Consider the following 16,958-nt stretch of genomic DNA (forward strand, 5'->3'; position numbering starts at 1 on the left):
AGATCAGTCTTGGTGTTCATTGGAAGGACTGATGCTAAAGCTGAAACTCCAATACTTTGGCCACCTTATGCGAAGAGTTGACTCATTGGAAAAGACTCTGATGCTGGGAGGGATTGAGGGCAAGAGGAGAAGGGGACGACAGAGGATGAGATGGCTGGATGGCATCACCAACTCGATGGACATGAGTTTGAGTGAACTCTGGGAGTTGGTGATGGGCAAGGAGGCCTGGCGTGCTGCGATTCATGGGGTTGCAAAGAGTCAGACACGACTGAGCAACTGAACTGAACTGAACTGAACTGGCTATTCGCTGGAGACATTAGTTGCCTGCCACTTGGTCTTCTCTTTTGAGTGGCTCACAACATAGCAGCTGGTTTCTGACAAGAGAGAATGACCCAACAGAGAACAGTCTTCTTATAATTTAATCTCAGAAAAGGCATCATACTACTTCTACTCTATTTGTTAGAAGTAAAACAAGTCTAATCCACAACCAAGGAGAGGGAATGACCCACCAGAAGTGGGGATCACTGGATGCCATCTTGGAGGCTTGGTTCCCTCTTGGAGGCTGCCTACCACAGAGACAAACTGAAGTGGTACCACACTGTTACCAGCATCACCATCACCATCATTTTTGCCATGCACACTCACTTACTGTTAGGAAAAATGCACATTTACTGTTAGGAAAAATATGGAGTTGGCTTTTGCAGAACCTTGGCGGCACAGATGGTAAAGAATCCACCTGCAATACAGGATCCCAGGTTCAGTCCTTGGATGGGGAAGATCCCCTGGAGAATGGAATGGCTACCTACTTACTTTGCAGAACCTTAAAAAGTCAGACCCTGAAGTTCTCTTCAAAGTATTCCAGTTCAAAAACTCAGGGCTGTGTGGTCTATCTCCATTCTGCCCTCTCACACCCATGTCACCATAACTAGTCATCCCCCTCCTGCCACATTTCCATAGTAGACCTCACTCATTGCTCAAGCACACCCTCCCACTCAAGCATCTGCCCTCAGAAGCCTTCTCACCACCGCCCTTCAGTAACATATGCTCTGTCAGGAAAATGTACTTTCTGTTACCGATCCAGTCCAATCCTCTCATTTTACAAAGGGAAAACTGAAGCTCAGAGAGGTGAAGTTTTAATTATGATCTGATGCCAATGTCTATTCTCTTACCATCACTCACGCTCCACTATTCAACTCCACTCCGGCAAGTTATTTTCCCATGCAGTATAGCTTTCCAGTTTTAGTATTGGAGGGGTTGTATATAGTGAGAGTGTTTTCATAGACCCCAGTCATATCCTACTGATCAGAAACAAAACAATAAGTCTAAACCACACTCACACACATTTGTGTATATTTATAGGTATATGTGCTTTTCTTTTCCTCTTCCCATTTCCGCCCAACCCAGTCACCCCACATCAATGTGGATGTTAACAAACGTTCTCAGCATCCCAGCGGGGAATGGACAGAGGGCCCAGGAAGTGTCTAACATTTAAAGCACACAAGGAGCTAGACTGAAACTACTTACTATCTATACACCCCCTCACATAGGACAGGGCCTGGCGTATGATGTGCCGTTAACATCCGAGGTCTGAATGCCTGGAAGAAGGCTGAAATGAATAGTCATTCAGGCACCATTTCATTCTTTTTGCCATATATCTGTGTTATATACATTCAATAGTTCTCATTAAATTGATTCACTTTTTAAACTTAAATTATTTTTTAAATAGAAAGTGTAATTTGCTATCAGAAATGTAAAAGGAGTTCCTCCTAAGTCATATATAAATAAATTCACAGCATCCACAGACCACCTAGAAATCATCTTGCAGACCAGTAGCAGCGAGTGCCCTGCAATCAAGAAATGAATGTGAAACCCCATAGGATGTGTCTCGTTTGGGACCTCATAGACAGCTCAAGAGGCCCTTTTGAGAGCCAGGGGCAATGCCTGCCAGGAGGAGCCTTGAAAGAGTAATTGGTCTCTCGAACCCTAGGGAGAGATTATTGTAAAGTCTGTGAAATATAAGTGGGATTGAAAGAGGCGTGGTCAAGAAGGCGGCAGATGAGAATCCATTAAAATATTCTTTGGGGAGGCTGTTCTCAATCGCTGCCAGCTTGCTAGTCACTTTGACTTGTTCACTCATTCATCCAACACATTCTCAGTTACTATCCTTGTCCGCTCCTGAGCTAGATTCCGTGAAGACCAAAAAGAATAGACTGAGTTCTTCCCTGTTAAGAATTCACAGTCTGGCAGGTTAGTGAGACAAGCAAAACACAAACGAAACCTCTCTCCACGCTGATAAATGGTAGGGTCAAGCATATGATGCTCAGGAACCTGAAGAAGGAAATGACTAAGAAAGGCCTCACAGGATATTCAGAAGAGGCAACCCTTGCTACCTTTTACAAAGAGCAGGTATATAAGGATGCTCAGTGCAGAAATGGCGTGAGCAAAGGCCCAGAGAGGTGAAACACAGTGAATACGACTTATGTGGCTGAAGCATGCAAAGCCACGGGCGACAGCAGTGGGTCTATGAAAGGCAGTGGAAGGGGAGGAAGTGAATGATGAAAGCATGGGCTGTGAAGGGCTGGGGAGCAGGTTACAGAGACTGGAATTTACCCTGAGGGCAAAGGGGGCCCTGCAAGGATTTTAAGCAGATGGATGAAACAGGCAGTTTTATATTTTAGAAAAGTCACTCTGGTGTGAATAACATACACAGGAGAAACACACGCAGTTTTCTCATCTGTGCACTGGTTTCCGTCAGTTACTTCAGAAGACTGGCAGAATTGAATTAACACCTGGGTGAGGCACTTTGATCTCACAAGAGAAAGGCCAAACACTTCTACTAATTAAAGTATCATCACCCCAGCAGTCCCATTCTCTTCTCTCTCCCCCAGCTCACCCACTGGAGCCAACTGCCCTGAGAAAGAATACGTCAAAAGAATTCAGAAGCATGTAACTCAGATGGACAAACTGCGTTGTGGTTTAAAACTAATCACAACTGATTTGGAGCCAAAAAAAAATGAGAATGCCATACACAGAGTAATTAACTCATCTAACAAAACTTGAAGAAAATAATTGGTCAAAGGAGTCAGTCTCAGCTTGGTCACTTACTCTATGGATTTGAGCAGCTTTCAGTCTTTCTAGGCTTCATTTTTTTCAGCTATAAAATGCAGTGATGGGTTCTGAAGATCCCTAAGACTCTCCTAACTTTGATGTTCTGTGGTTTTAAGATACTGTATACTTTTCAATGGCAGGAATTCTACAAATATCTGGACTAAGAGCATTCTGATTTCAGGGATAAAGAAGTGCAAAGGACCTGGGGAAGTAATGAGTTTATTGTGTTAAAAGAAAGCCAGTGTAGATACGGGACTATTGATCCATGGAAACAGTGGTGAAAAATAAGTTCAGAAAGGTAAGCAGTGGCTAGATCAAGTAATGATGAGAAGGTCGTTAAGTAGTCTGAATTTATTCTCAGTAAAATGAAAAGTAATTGAAGTAGTTTTAGGAGGACAGAACACAATTGATTTTATACAAGAACATTGACTGCTGGGGAGAGAACAGACCTGGGCGGAGGGTGGAGAGAAGAGGAGACTCAATGAGATCAATTTGTAGGCTTTTGAAGTCCAAGCAAGAGATAATAGTAGCTTAGGCTAGACATGTAGGCGGCATTGAAGGGAAGTGATAATATTAAGGTAAAGTCAGCAAAATCTGCTAATGTTTTGGATGTAGGATATGAGAAGAAAAGAGAAATCAAGGATGATTTCTAAGTTTTGATAAATAACAGAAGGATCAGAGTATTTCAAGGGGGAAAGAAAGAATCAAGAGTTTTGTTTTGGTCAGGGTATGCAGGACAAGATTGTCTTAGACACTCTATTCAGTGGATAATTTGATATCTCAGACCTCACAGGAAAGGTTAAGACAAGAGATCGAAATTTTGGATTTATAAGACTGCAAGAGATTTTTCTGAAGTAAATTCAGGTGGAGAAGAGGAAATAGAGCCGCAGACCAAACTTTTGGGTTAGAGATTACAGCAAAGGCCAACAAAACGTACTAAGGGGTGACCAGTGAAGGAAAAGACAATCTGGAAGATGCTACCCCAGAAACCAAGAGAGCAGAGCGTTTGAAGAAGGAAGAAGCAAACGGCTTTGTCAGAGCTACTACACATTTAAAAGTAGTGCTGAGAATCCATCATTGAATTTGACAACATGTCGCTCTTTGGTGACATTGACATGTGGTTTTTCAAAATAGCTTTTGAAGGACTGGGGACCAAAGGCTGATTAGCACAGGTTAAAAAGAGAATGAGAGGTGAGGAAGTAGAGAGAGCAAGTGTGGACAGACAGTTCTTCTCAGGAGTTTTGCTTTAGGAGAGAGTGGAAATCACGTGGTGAGAGCCGGGAGGGAATGTTGGTTGAGAGCGAGTTTTGTTTTCCTAAGATGGCTGATAGTGGAGCATGTTTGACTGCTGATGGCAATGGTCAGTAGTGAGAGGGGAACACTGTCATGAGGACAAAGGGAAGACCACTGAGAGAACAAGGTCCTAGGAGAGGAAAGGGATGGAGGCCAGTGAAGTGGGGGTGTTGCTCTTGGTAGGAGTGTGAACAATTCTTATAAGTAAATACATAAACAGGAGGAAAGAAGAGTCTATATGTTAAGATGCAAATAGATTGGTAAACTTGGTCACAAGAATGGGTATATTCACCTTCAGACTGTGCCTGCTTCTTTGAAATAAGAAGCAAAGTCTTCAGTCGAAAGTAAAGAGAAGGAGGCAAGAGTAGGAGATGTGAGGAATGAGGAGACTTGAGACCAGAGTTGTCTCGAATAAATGAGAGAGTGATGGACTAAACCTGGCGAGACAGCCAGGCAAAGTGACACTGGAGGTAAGAGCAGTCAGCACAGGCGAGGGTTTTTCTCCAGCCCACCGTCAGTGACTCCGGTGTAAGAACAAAGCAGGCACGGTGGGACTTGAGGGCTGTGTTGTGCTGGTTGGGGATTATGGAAGGCGTGAGGGTCTAGGAAGGTTCAGTTTGCAAGAAAATGGTTAGAGCTGCAGATTCTGGAATCTAAGCTGAATGCAGAATCAAAGGAAAGCACCCAGGAGATGGGGAATCTGGGAGAGAATGGGGGCACAGGGTCCATGTGTGATCAGATAACGTTTGGAGTTGGGATTAGGAGGGTTCCACCACTTTCCACTTTGGCAAACGAGGGACAGTTTCTTAGTTTCTCACTGTCATTTTCTTCATTTTTGAAACAAATGAGGTAATATCTCATAGGGTTGATGCCATACAGATTTGCTGTTAAACAGTTCATATTTTCAATGAGATATAGCTCGGGTACATGATCATTTGCTCAAAATTTTAAGGTTTCACCCTTTCTATAGCCAAGTTTTATTGGTAATATATATTCACTTTTATTACTTTAACTGTACCTATACAATGCCAAATATCTTTATGAAAAGGGGAAATTCAGGCTATAACTAGAGGGTTCCCATACTCATTTTAGAAGAGATCTGGGTTACGCCAATACTTACAAATTTATCAAAACATCTATAATTGTAAAAACATACCCTAGATCGTTATGCATTCCTGTCTTTGTCTCTGAGACTGTGGAGGGGTGGAAGAGCTGGAAATAGGTGGTGAAGTCATGCCCCCTCAATTTTAGGTATATTTACAGAAAACAATCCTTTTTGTGTTTGAAATATAAATCTCAAACAGCATGCTCTCCCTGAGTTGCCTGGGATGTCAATGAGTTAAACTACACTTCCTGATACAAGTTCTAAGCTTCATAGAGTAATGGCAACACAATAATGCAGATCAAAGAGTAATCAGTACCAATGCTGATACTAAATGTCAGTTTAGTTCAGTTCAGTTCACTAGCTTAGTCATGTTGGACTCTTTGCAACCCCATGGACTGCAGCAACTCCCAGAGTTTACTTAAACTCAAGTGCATTGAGTTGGTGATGCCATCCAACCATCTCATCCTCTGTTGATACTAAATGTATTACTCCCCAAATCCCACCCCTCCCTGGAAGCTTATAGCCTCACTCAACTCAGCTCCTGGGCTAGAAAATCAAGAGACATTGAAGTTTCATCTTTCCTCTCTCTCATCTTCCGCCTGATTGATTGTCAATTCCAGTTACCATTTCTAGCTTCTAAACAGCCATTATTCCTGCCCACTCCATCCCCATGGCCACTACTTCAGCTCCTCCTCATCTCTTGACTGTCTTATACATCGACTTTCACTTATTTTCCTCCAATTTCTCTTCCTTCTGAGAAAACTAAAATGGTATTTGGTCTTAATCATTTTGTGTCACTGAACCTTTGAGAATAAAGCTATGGACACTCTCTTTAGCAAACAAATTCTTATGGACATAAGACACAACTTTCAGTTTAAAGTCTAGGGTACTCATCTCATCACATCTATGAACCTCTTGGTGTCACCAAGTGACAAACTTTAGCATCATTACTGGCCCAAACTGAGTTTTAGAAATTGCAACACGTACAGCATTTCCCTCCTAAATAACTCCACATGTGAGGATGTTGCCCAAGTCAAAACTCCTCATTCAAATCTTGCCCCCGATTTTCTTGCCATATCCAATTGCACCTATAATTCAAACATACCAAATAGAAAATCTTGCCCCATTTCCCATATTTCTGTATTCTTGGTGCCTAAGATGGCACCCAGTAGTCATGTATAGATGTGAGAGCTGGACCATAAAAAAGGCTGAGCACCAGAGAATTAATGCTTTTGAATTGTGGTCCTGGAGTCTCTTGGAGCAAGGAGATCAAATCAGTCAATCCTGAAGGAAATTAATCCTGAATTGGAAGGATGATACTGAAGCTGAAGCTCTAATACTTTGGCCACCTGATGCGAAAAATTGACTCATTGGAAAAGATCCTGATGCTGGGAAAGACTAAGGGCAAGAAGAGAAGGGGGAAACAGAGGATGAGATGGTTGGATGGCATCATCAACACAATGGACATGAATTTGAGCAAACTCTAGGAGATGGTGAAGGACAGTGAAGTCTGGTGTGCGGTAGTCCCGGAGTCACAGAGAGTCGGACACGACTTAGCAACTAAAAGCAACAAGGTGGTACCTGATGCTGAAAATATTTAATAAAAAGGAAAGAAGAATGGGTTTCTTTTGTGATCTTGTTTTCCAGAAATATATTCAGAAGGCAGCATTCCCAAGAAGAACATGGGAGATGGCAAACATCTTTGGCAAATACTAATAACAACTTTACAAATCCTACTAATCTTCTCCTCAGCCTGGCTCACTAGATCAATATTGGAATCTATTATTTTAGTGCATTTCCACCTCTCTTCTCCAGTTCCTATCCCCCACCCCCTGCCCACAGGGACTCTATAGTTCACTGGATTTTTTTCTCTTTTAGTTTATTAAAGTCATACCACTGATTTCTCATTCTAAAATGCCCTTACAACAAAGTGAGTGAGAAAGTCCAAGATGGGAATCTTGGTTTTGTTAGTGATTAGTTGTATAATGTAAGGAAAGTTACTTAATCCCTATGAGCCTGACTGTCCTTCGCTAAAAATAAATATAAAATTTGTATCTAGATAATTAAATTATTATTTTTAAGTGGCTTGTCACATTACCCATGGTTAGTGCCTGATAAATGTTAGCTCTTTTATCCTCAAACTGCATTCCAGTGACTAGACATCTTATGGACCCTTAGGGAGAAAACACATGTTCGTTGAGCATTTACTATGTGCTAAGCTATTTAAAACCCATAGGCTCATTTAATCTTCAGAGCAACTCCAAATTAGTTTATTAGTAATCCCTTTGAAACACGACTCTCCTGAGGCCCATGGAATTTATGTCTTGTGCCTAAATTACAGAGAGAGTGCTGGGACAACCAGTGTCCCTTTGCTAGAATCTGAGCTCCACAGAGGCAATGGGCTGGCCTTGCTCAGTCTCCATACTGATTAGGAGCAAACTCCAGCATGAGGGCTTCTGTAACAAATACCACTTCTCTGTTGCTCCTCCCACTGCCAAGGTGGTATGCAAATGACTGCTCAAACCAGGATTAGAGACTAAATGTGCATATGTGCCATGCTCAGTTGCTTCAGTCATGTTTGACTCTGTGTGACCCCATAGACTGTAGCCTGCCACGCTCTTCTGTCCATGGGATTCTCCAGGCAAGAATACTGGAGTAGGTTGCCATCCCTTCTCCAAATGTGCTTGTATAGCCCACAAAAGCCTAAACAAAAGTACATTATGAAGGCCCATCTCTCTTTGGTACTCTGTAATTTTTCAGTTTCAAATAATCAATATGGAAATGTTTCTAGAAAAGTAGTAAATATTCCATTGAGTCCTAAAGATTTAGCTTTAATTAAATAGACTTATGGGGTTATACAGGACCTTAGCATTCTATCCAGAATCTTCTGAAATGATTAAGGGTCAAATACTTGGGAAGCCTTGATTTTATAGAAGATTTTATCTCTTTGAAGATAATGGACTAACACAAGGAGATGATGCTGTGGAAAAACTTCTCACCAGAAAACAAGAATTGGTTGATAAAGTTGGGATTATCAGAACTCTCAAAGGATGATTTCATCTCTTATAACATCAGGGTTAGACATCAATGACAGACTTTATTTTCTTGGTCTCCAAAATCACTTCACATGGTGACTGTAGCCATGAAATTAAAAGACACTTGCTCCTTGGAAGAAAAGCTATGACAAACATGGACAGTGTACTGAAAAGCAGAGACATTGCTTTGCTGACAAAAGTCCATGTAGTCAAAGCTATGGTTTTTCCAGTAGTCATGTATGGGTGTGAGAACTGAACCATAAAGGAAGGCTGAGTGCCGAAGAATTGATACTTTTGAATTGAGGTGCTGGAGAAGACTCTTGAGAGTCCCTTGGACAGCAAGGACATCAAACCAGTCAATCCTAAAGAAAATCAATCCTGTATAGTCTTTGGAAGAACTGATGCTGAAGCTGAAACTTCAATACTTTGTCCTCCTGATGCAAAGAGCTGACTTATTGGAAAAGACCCTGATGCTGGCAAAGATTGATGGTAGGAGAAGAAGCGGGCAATAGAGGTTGAGATGTTTGGATGGCATCACTGATTCAATGGATGTGGTTTGAGAAACCTCCGGGACATACTGAAGGACAGGGAAGCTGGAGTACTGCAGTCCATGGAGTTGCAAAGAGTCAGACACAACTTGGCGACTGAACAACAACCCATCAGAGAAGACAGTTCTGTTTAGTTCAGTCACTCAGTCGTGTCCGACTCTTTGTGACCCCATGGACTGCAGCACACCAGGCTTCCCTGTCCATCACCAACTCCTGGATCTTACTCAAACTCATGTCTGTCAAGTTGGTGATGCCATCCAACCATCTCATCCTCTGTCGAAATGACATCCTCTGAAATGACATCCTCTGTCATTTCTTGTCAGCGAAGACAAGGCAGACCTCAAACACTCAGAACATAGGTCTGGAAAGAAAGAGGCTATGGGAAGCCTAGGGCAAATTCAAACACGTTGTGAGTTTGTAATGATCAACAGTTCCAAGGTAGATCATGAAGGGGATAAAGCTATGGAGAAGAGTGAGGGTTCATGGGAAGGTGTCAGAAGTGCTCAGCTTTAAAGGCCATGAAGGTAGGATGGAAGGACGTGGAACCAAAGGATCAAGTAGGAGACTGCTAGAGAGCTGCTTTGAGACTCAACAGAGCACAGATCTAAGAGGCTCACTCTTGCCTGGTTTTATTTCTTCATCCCATTGTTTAGCAACACTGACTGAGCTTTCGGCCTTGCCAATAACTGAACAAAAAACTCTCCCTCAAGTTTGAGCTTGAGTATTCGGTGCCCAGTGCTTTCTGATTCCTTTGGATCGAGCCCATGCATATCGTCTTCATTTCTGCGTCGTGCGTCTATGGTCTCCTTTCCTCTCTGATAGCTAGGCCACTTGAGTTGTGCTTTCCTGAATGAAGTCAATGTCTGTGCCAGTCAATGCACAATTGTCGTTTGTGACCTTCCTGAGGTTTCCTGTTTCCTCCTAATGCATTAGAAGAACAAATCAATAAAGTCTGTGTCCTAGTACCTTGGGTAACTGCCATGCTCATGGTTACATCACCACCCAGGGAGACTGTGGAACACGGTGGAGTGCTGAACCCTGGGAGGAGTGGGAGGACCGGACTGGACTCATCACAGCTTTACACACAGACAGTGAAACTGCTCCAGGCTCCCATGGAAGCACAAAGCCTCCCCACCACGTGGTGATTTGTATTCAGCCTCAGCCCCCTCCCTTGGCACCGGGAGGATGGGGCCCCAGGAGAGAACTAAGGAAGAAGGAAGGGGCTGTTGTCCTTGACAAGGAAACGATTGATGTCTCTGCTTTCTCACCCTCTTTAAACTGAGATGGGGACAAGATTAAAAGTTCAGGCAGGAAGCCAAGTGGTGACTTACAACACTGATCAACCAGCCTAGTACAGGAAGAAACCTGTAGCCCATCTCTCAAGAAATGAGCTGCCTGAAAATTTGAAAGTTACTCAATTCTGGCCAGAATTTAAGCCTTAAGATTTTATCATGGCAATAATAATAGTAAGAAATATTAAACCTTACTTATTAAAACACCATAGGCAATGTTCTGTATTTTATGTATATTACCTCTTTTATTTCTTACAATGATGGTATGAAGTAGGCATTCCCATTTTATAGACGAAAAAACCACGGCTTAGAGAAGTTAAGATGCTTAATTGAGATGACACAGTTAGCAAGGGATAGAATCAAGAGTCAAATCCAAGTCTGCCTGACTCCAAAACACTTGATACTTTATCGTATCACATTGGGTAACACAGCTGGTTTCTGTCAAGACAGACACAGTTGAGGTACAGCCTGAAATGGGTGCAACTACCTCTTCAGTTAAGAGTTCTCTGGGACCCAGGAGACTGCACCACTCCTCTGCGGCTTGGGTGCCCAGGATGATGGAATACATTCCCTCGGGCTTAGAACACCTCAGACTTCACCTGTGGGAGCCTTTTCAGTCCCCTGTCCTGCCTTTGGCTTTGCACCCATGAGTGAGACCTCTGGGAGTTACTAATATTTTCACAAAAAGAGCAAAGCCAAAAATGGGTTGAGGGATGGAATCAAGAAGAGATACTGACAAATGTGTCTGCTGCCAACACCCACCTCTGGTACAAGTAGGGAACGCGGAGTCAGGATAAATCAAGGTCTGGTATCAGATCAATATATCCAGGATGAGACAGTGAATGTAATAAAAATAAACTGAAGGTAGATCTGAGATCAGAGTTGTCAAGAAGAGACAGGTGGTGATGAGACAAGGGGAGGGAACTAGAAAGTAGCTGGTACTAGGAACTTGATAACTTACATGAATAGTTTATGACCATGCAGGGCTTCTCTTTAGAAGGTCTCACACCCAGCTTTGAAAGGAAATCTCATCTCATCTTAAAGGTATAGTCCCCGAAACCTGATATCTGAAACTGTCATCTTCCTTCCCCCTTATGGAATGGCTGAGACTTATTTGTAAGGAAGGCACACCCAGTTAACGCAAATGCTTAGAACACTGTAGTGAAAGGTCAGGCATGTGATCAATCCCCATGAGAGCCAGTTAGGTTAGTGCTGTCTCAATGTCGTATCTCTGCTTTCAGCCTCAGGCAGCTCTCTGGGGGAATAAATGCCATTAATCAGCAGGGGCACCAGGCAAGTTCATGTGGACTGTGTAACAAAAACTCATTCTTTCTCTTGGAAAAGATCTCAAAGCTCATGGTGAATCAGCGGCAGGCTCCTTTTATAAGGACAGCACAGCCTTTGGGGGCTTATCAAAGATCATAACTATTTCATTCCTCTCCAAAGAGAGAGCAGACTTAAGATATACCACGATTATCAATTCATATTTATGCAGTTCATAATATATCTAATGATATTGGGTTGGTCTTTGCACTCCCTTAATTAAATTACTTTGATTTGCTCTTCTTACACTCAAGTCCAAATAACTAGACATAAACACAGGCAGTTTATTCTGCATTGCTCAACAATCTCATTCTATTGAAGGAAGGAAGGAGAGAGAGAGAGAAAAAGAAAGGAGGGGGAGGGGGCAGAGAGAGAGAGAGAGAAAGAGAAAAAGAAAGAAAGAGGCTTTAACTCTTTTCTGTGCTAACACAAAGCAAGCTCTAGCAAAAGTATGACCTCTGAGATCCCAAATGAACTTGCCTTCATTTAACCTGGAAAGATTACATCTTGGGCCTTTTCAGTGTCACCATGTCTTCCTTCTTTCCATTTGCTCACCCCTGTTTAGTCAAGTGAGCTTCATCTGGTATTTTATGATTTGAGTGGGTAACTCTTCTGATTCAGAACAAAGGACCATACTTCATTCTGACAATTTGTCCCCTCCAGGCTTTCCTCATGAGTAGTTCCTTCCCAACCTCTTCGGAGAATGATGGTGAAAGTCTATTTATTCAGTACTCCTCATGGGTGAAGGCTCTTCCAACCTATAAATAAAACAAATATAACTTTTACAGGGTTACTAATGCCATGGAGAGATAAACACATGGGCTGGCTGCCTGCTGGCTGCAAGGATCGGCCCAAGGATTTTCAGAAAATAGCCCAGGGCTCTTTAATGTATGAAGAGTCTTTTATTGTGATATGAACTTAACCAAATAAAAAACAATAATAATTCCCTCTTTGTCTTAGACTTCCTTACTAAAAATAAAGAAAGCTGAAATTGATTATACACTGAGACTATGATGATTGAAGGATTTATGGTCATTTACCACATTTGAAATTGGGGAAAAGATCTCGTGAGGATAGAATGCTGGTGAGCACTGAAGGTTATTTAACTGAACATTTGGTGGTGGTTTAGTTGCTAAGTCACGTCTGACTCTTTGCAACCCCATAGACTGTTTGCAAGCCCACCAGGCTCCTCTGTTCATGGGATTTCTGAGGCAAGAATACTGGAGTGGGTTGCCATTTCTTCCTCCAGAGAATCTTTCCAAGCCAAGGATCAAAACCACATCTCCTGCATTGCAGGTGGATTCTTTACCACCGAGCCACCTATCAAATCCTTAACAGTATGTTTAAATTGTTACATCAGAACGCTTAAGGTGATAGAAGAAAAAATAAAATGCTACCCTTATCCTTTAATATAATTAATTAATGGGATCAATAAAGGCTTTTTAAAAAAATGTTTCACTAATGTCAAAATGTAATTATCATTACTATCATGTAGAAGATGGAAAGCAAGGGAGAGTGAAATGGAAAGGACATTTGGAATCAGATGGACCTGCGTTCAAATTTATGTACTGGGCCACACTAGCTGAGTGACCTTGGGAAAGCTCTGCTGAAAAATGAAGATCATAACTACTTTATAAGGTCATTGTGAAAAAATATGACGTGGGTCATCACTCAATAGAGAATGCTCAAAAATTCAGTTCCCTTCCCAACAAATAAAGTCTTACAATAATGCAAGATTTAATCCCCCAAATTTAAATCTGGGGGATTCTGGAAGGGTTATGAAAAGAGGTAGCATTTTATCTGGGGAATGGGTAGATCTAAGAAATTAAATAAATTTCTCACCAAAAAGAAATAAAATAAAATAAAGAGTATGGATAGTTTGGGGAGAAGAGTTTCCATGATCAAAGACCCAGAGTCAAATAGTGGTGAGTCTCAACAATAAGTTAGGAATTGAGGAGGATACAATTTTAGAAAGAAAGATGGCTTCAGCAAAGGCCAGGATGTTAGGTAAGAATTGCTTGCATTTATAAAGATAACAGAAAAAGTAGAAAGTAGTGGGAGAAATGGGAAAGAGGGGTAAAATAGCACTTCCTGAGGACCTCTTATGTTTCAAGTATTGTGTCACCTACTATATATACCTTATCTCAATTAACGCTCACAACAATCCTGAGATATGAATAACAACGGACTTAGACAATTTCAGTCATGTGCTTAAAGTTGTACAGTTAGTAAAGGACAGAGACAAATTCAAATCTAATCCTATGTTGCTCTGCATCCTTATTCATTCACGCAGCCTTTCAGGAAAATAAATATACTGGATCTTGCAGCCATGTAAGCAAAAATGACAGAAGACTGAAAATGAGGTTGTAGCCAAAAAAAAAAAAAAAAAAGGAGATGAATAGATGGACAAATAAATGCAAAGGTGGATGGAAGGATAGACATACAGATAGAGAATGAATGGGTGGGTGGATGGTGGCCAGGAGTACTGTGGAGGTAATGTCAATACGGTGAAGGGACTGGAAAGAATAAGGCATTAAATATAAGTTCTGGTTCCAGAACATCTAGTAAAATCTGACAGCATTAATGAAGACAAAACACAGGAAGAAAGAACAAGTTACTAAAAAAGGGGGAAACATTCAGTGCTGTGACTCAAAATAAAGTTTTATGGGAACTGTCTGCTAAAACATTGCTAAATGTGAATATTCTCATTAGATGCCCAGAGCACCATGGGTAGATCAGCCACCTTGTCCAAGGGGTGGGTTTCCCTGCCAGGAAGGCTGATCCTCATCCTGCAAGGGGTGAGGGAGGTGGTTGAGTTGAGTCTCACTGCTCACATCTGGATTCTGATGGAAATAATTAGTTAAAAATTTAAGAAAATAAATTTTCCCAATGTTTAGCACACAGAAGAACAGGTTGTTTCTTTTTCCTTTGGAACTCTGTATTTGGGTCACTTGAAAACATCACTCACAAATCATGCTGTCTGAGGATTCTATGGATGCACTCCAACTGGAAAATCCTCACCCATGCTCAACGCCCAGTTTCAATGTTAACTCTTCTAAAATGTTCTCATCTGTGTGAACTTGACTGAATCACTTAGCCAGACAAGAAAGATCTGTCAGAATTTCCTTCCTTACATTGTTCCACGTGAGACTAGGTCCTAATCATTTTGCATGAGTTTTGGATGGCTGAACAGAAGCAGAAGCCATATGCATTTTACACTCAGAAGGTCAACCCTTAGGAGCACCAGACACAGTTGGAGTTTATTGGCTGACTTGCCTCATGGTCATGGGGCAGCAGCCAAACCAGCGGCAACTCTGGTTCCCAAGAATCCTCTGTCATTTCTTCCAATTCCTGGGTCACATGTAGGTTTAGCTCAAGGATAAAAGGTACCACTTCTCCTGCAGGATTCATGCATCTCTGAAGCTAATGACTTGAAGGCAATGACAGACTGACATACACCCCAGGTCATGGGCTCGAGTCTGCCCTGCTCTCCTCGCATTCACATCTGTCTTCCTTTACCAGTGTCCATCCTATTGACTCTGGCCTTCACATCCAATCTCAAAGACCAGGGGTTGGCAAACTCTGGCCTGTAGGACAAATCCAGCCCCTCTCTTGTTTTTGTATATAAAGTTTTATTGGAACATAGCCACGCCCATTTGTTCCTGAATTGTTAAAGGCTGCTTCTGTGCTATATTGACAGAGCTGAGTAGTTGCTACAAAGACCAAATATCCTGCAAAGGCTGAAATATTTACTATCTGGCAGAAAAAGTTTCTCAAACCCTGGTAAAGACAATAGCCACACACAGACTGTTAAATCAACTCCCACAATGATGTAAGGTCAATTCTCTAAATATATATGCACATACATAACACACATGTGTGTGTATCTGTACAAATGTTGTCAACAGGCATTTATTTATTGGTTGTTTTATTTCTATGGTCCTACCATGATTATTACACAATCTCTACTCCCTCTAGTACTTGTAAAGCAGGAAAATGGAATGCCTCCCTCCTCTGTGCTGCACAGTATTTTGCTATCATAGCACTTGCCATATTGTTTTGTAATTGGTTTCTGTCTCTATCCATGTAGTCTCTTCTACTAAATAATGAAACCGTAGAAGCCTTGTTTCAATAAAGAATAATTAAGTGAATGAATAAGAAAATGAGCAAATGAATAGATGCAGAACAGAACAAATGGATGTTTCTCTTCCCCTGGTTTGGCCTCTCTAGCTTTTGGAAATGCCCATGGTCACATACCAGCACACAGAGCCAGAGCCTGGCAGACCGATGTTTGACTCTCGGCCTTGGTACTGGCCCAGCCTGCTTAGCGTGCTGGGCCACGGGGCTCCTTCCCAAGGCTGTGCTGTCTTCCATGCCCCATAACGCGACAGGAACAAAATCCAGGTCTGGGCAGGCAATGCTCTGTTGGATAGTGGAGCCATCGGTGGCAGGCAGCCCTGCAGTCACTGCAGTGATGATGGCCCTCTGCCAGGGCTGCAGTAGGAAAGCTGGCAGGTGCTGGGGGAGGGGGCACTGGGAGGTAGAAAGAACCTGTTCTCTGCCAAGCATTTTCATGCTCAGGACTTCCATTGACTCTTATGATGGTGACGGGCACAGGGGAGAACTACATGAGACCCAGGGTCCCTCCATGACCTTGGTCAAGTCATGCAACCTCTTCGTGTTTCAGTTTCTCATCTGCCAGGCTCTGAAGCGCTACGATTTTATGATCAAGAGCTCAGCGTCATATTGACAGCTTTTGACTCCTATTTATGCAGATTTTCTCTGCCCAAAGTTGCCTCTTAAATAGAGGTCATTTCAGAGAGGAGAATGGGGGAGGAGTACATGACTCAGGAACTCACACCAAAAGATATTGTTGTAGATAAAAGTAAATGTAATTAGCACTGAATGAACACTTATGTACCAAAATCTCTAATAAGCATTTGAACTAAGTATTGGTTGCTACTGCCTGTAGAAATTGAATTTCGTATGTGTGGGCATTCATGCCAAACACACATGGTGTATTGTGTGTGTACCTATATGTCTAGATTCTCCACATGGAGAGAGAAAAATAAATTCAAATAAGGTGTTAATTTTTGACTGCCTTAAGTCATACATATTTCTGCGTATATGCATGCAAGCCTCCATTACTAATTTTAGTATTGATAATAAAAATAACACTAATATTTGCTGAGTACCTACCATATATCAGGCACATATATTTCATATATTTCAGTTAATCATGTATCAACCTTTT

This window comes from Bison bison, unplaced genomic scaffold (assembly GCF_000754665.1).
Source record: "Bison bison bison isolate TAMUID 2011002044 unplaced genomic scaffold, Bison_UMD1.0 scf7180017864183, whole genome shotgun sequence".
NCBI lineage: Eukaryota > Metazoa > Chordata > Mammalia > Artiodactyla > Bovidae > Bison > Bison bison.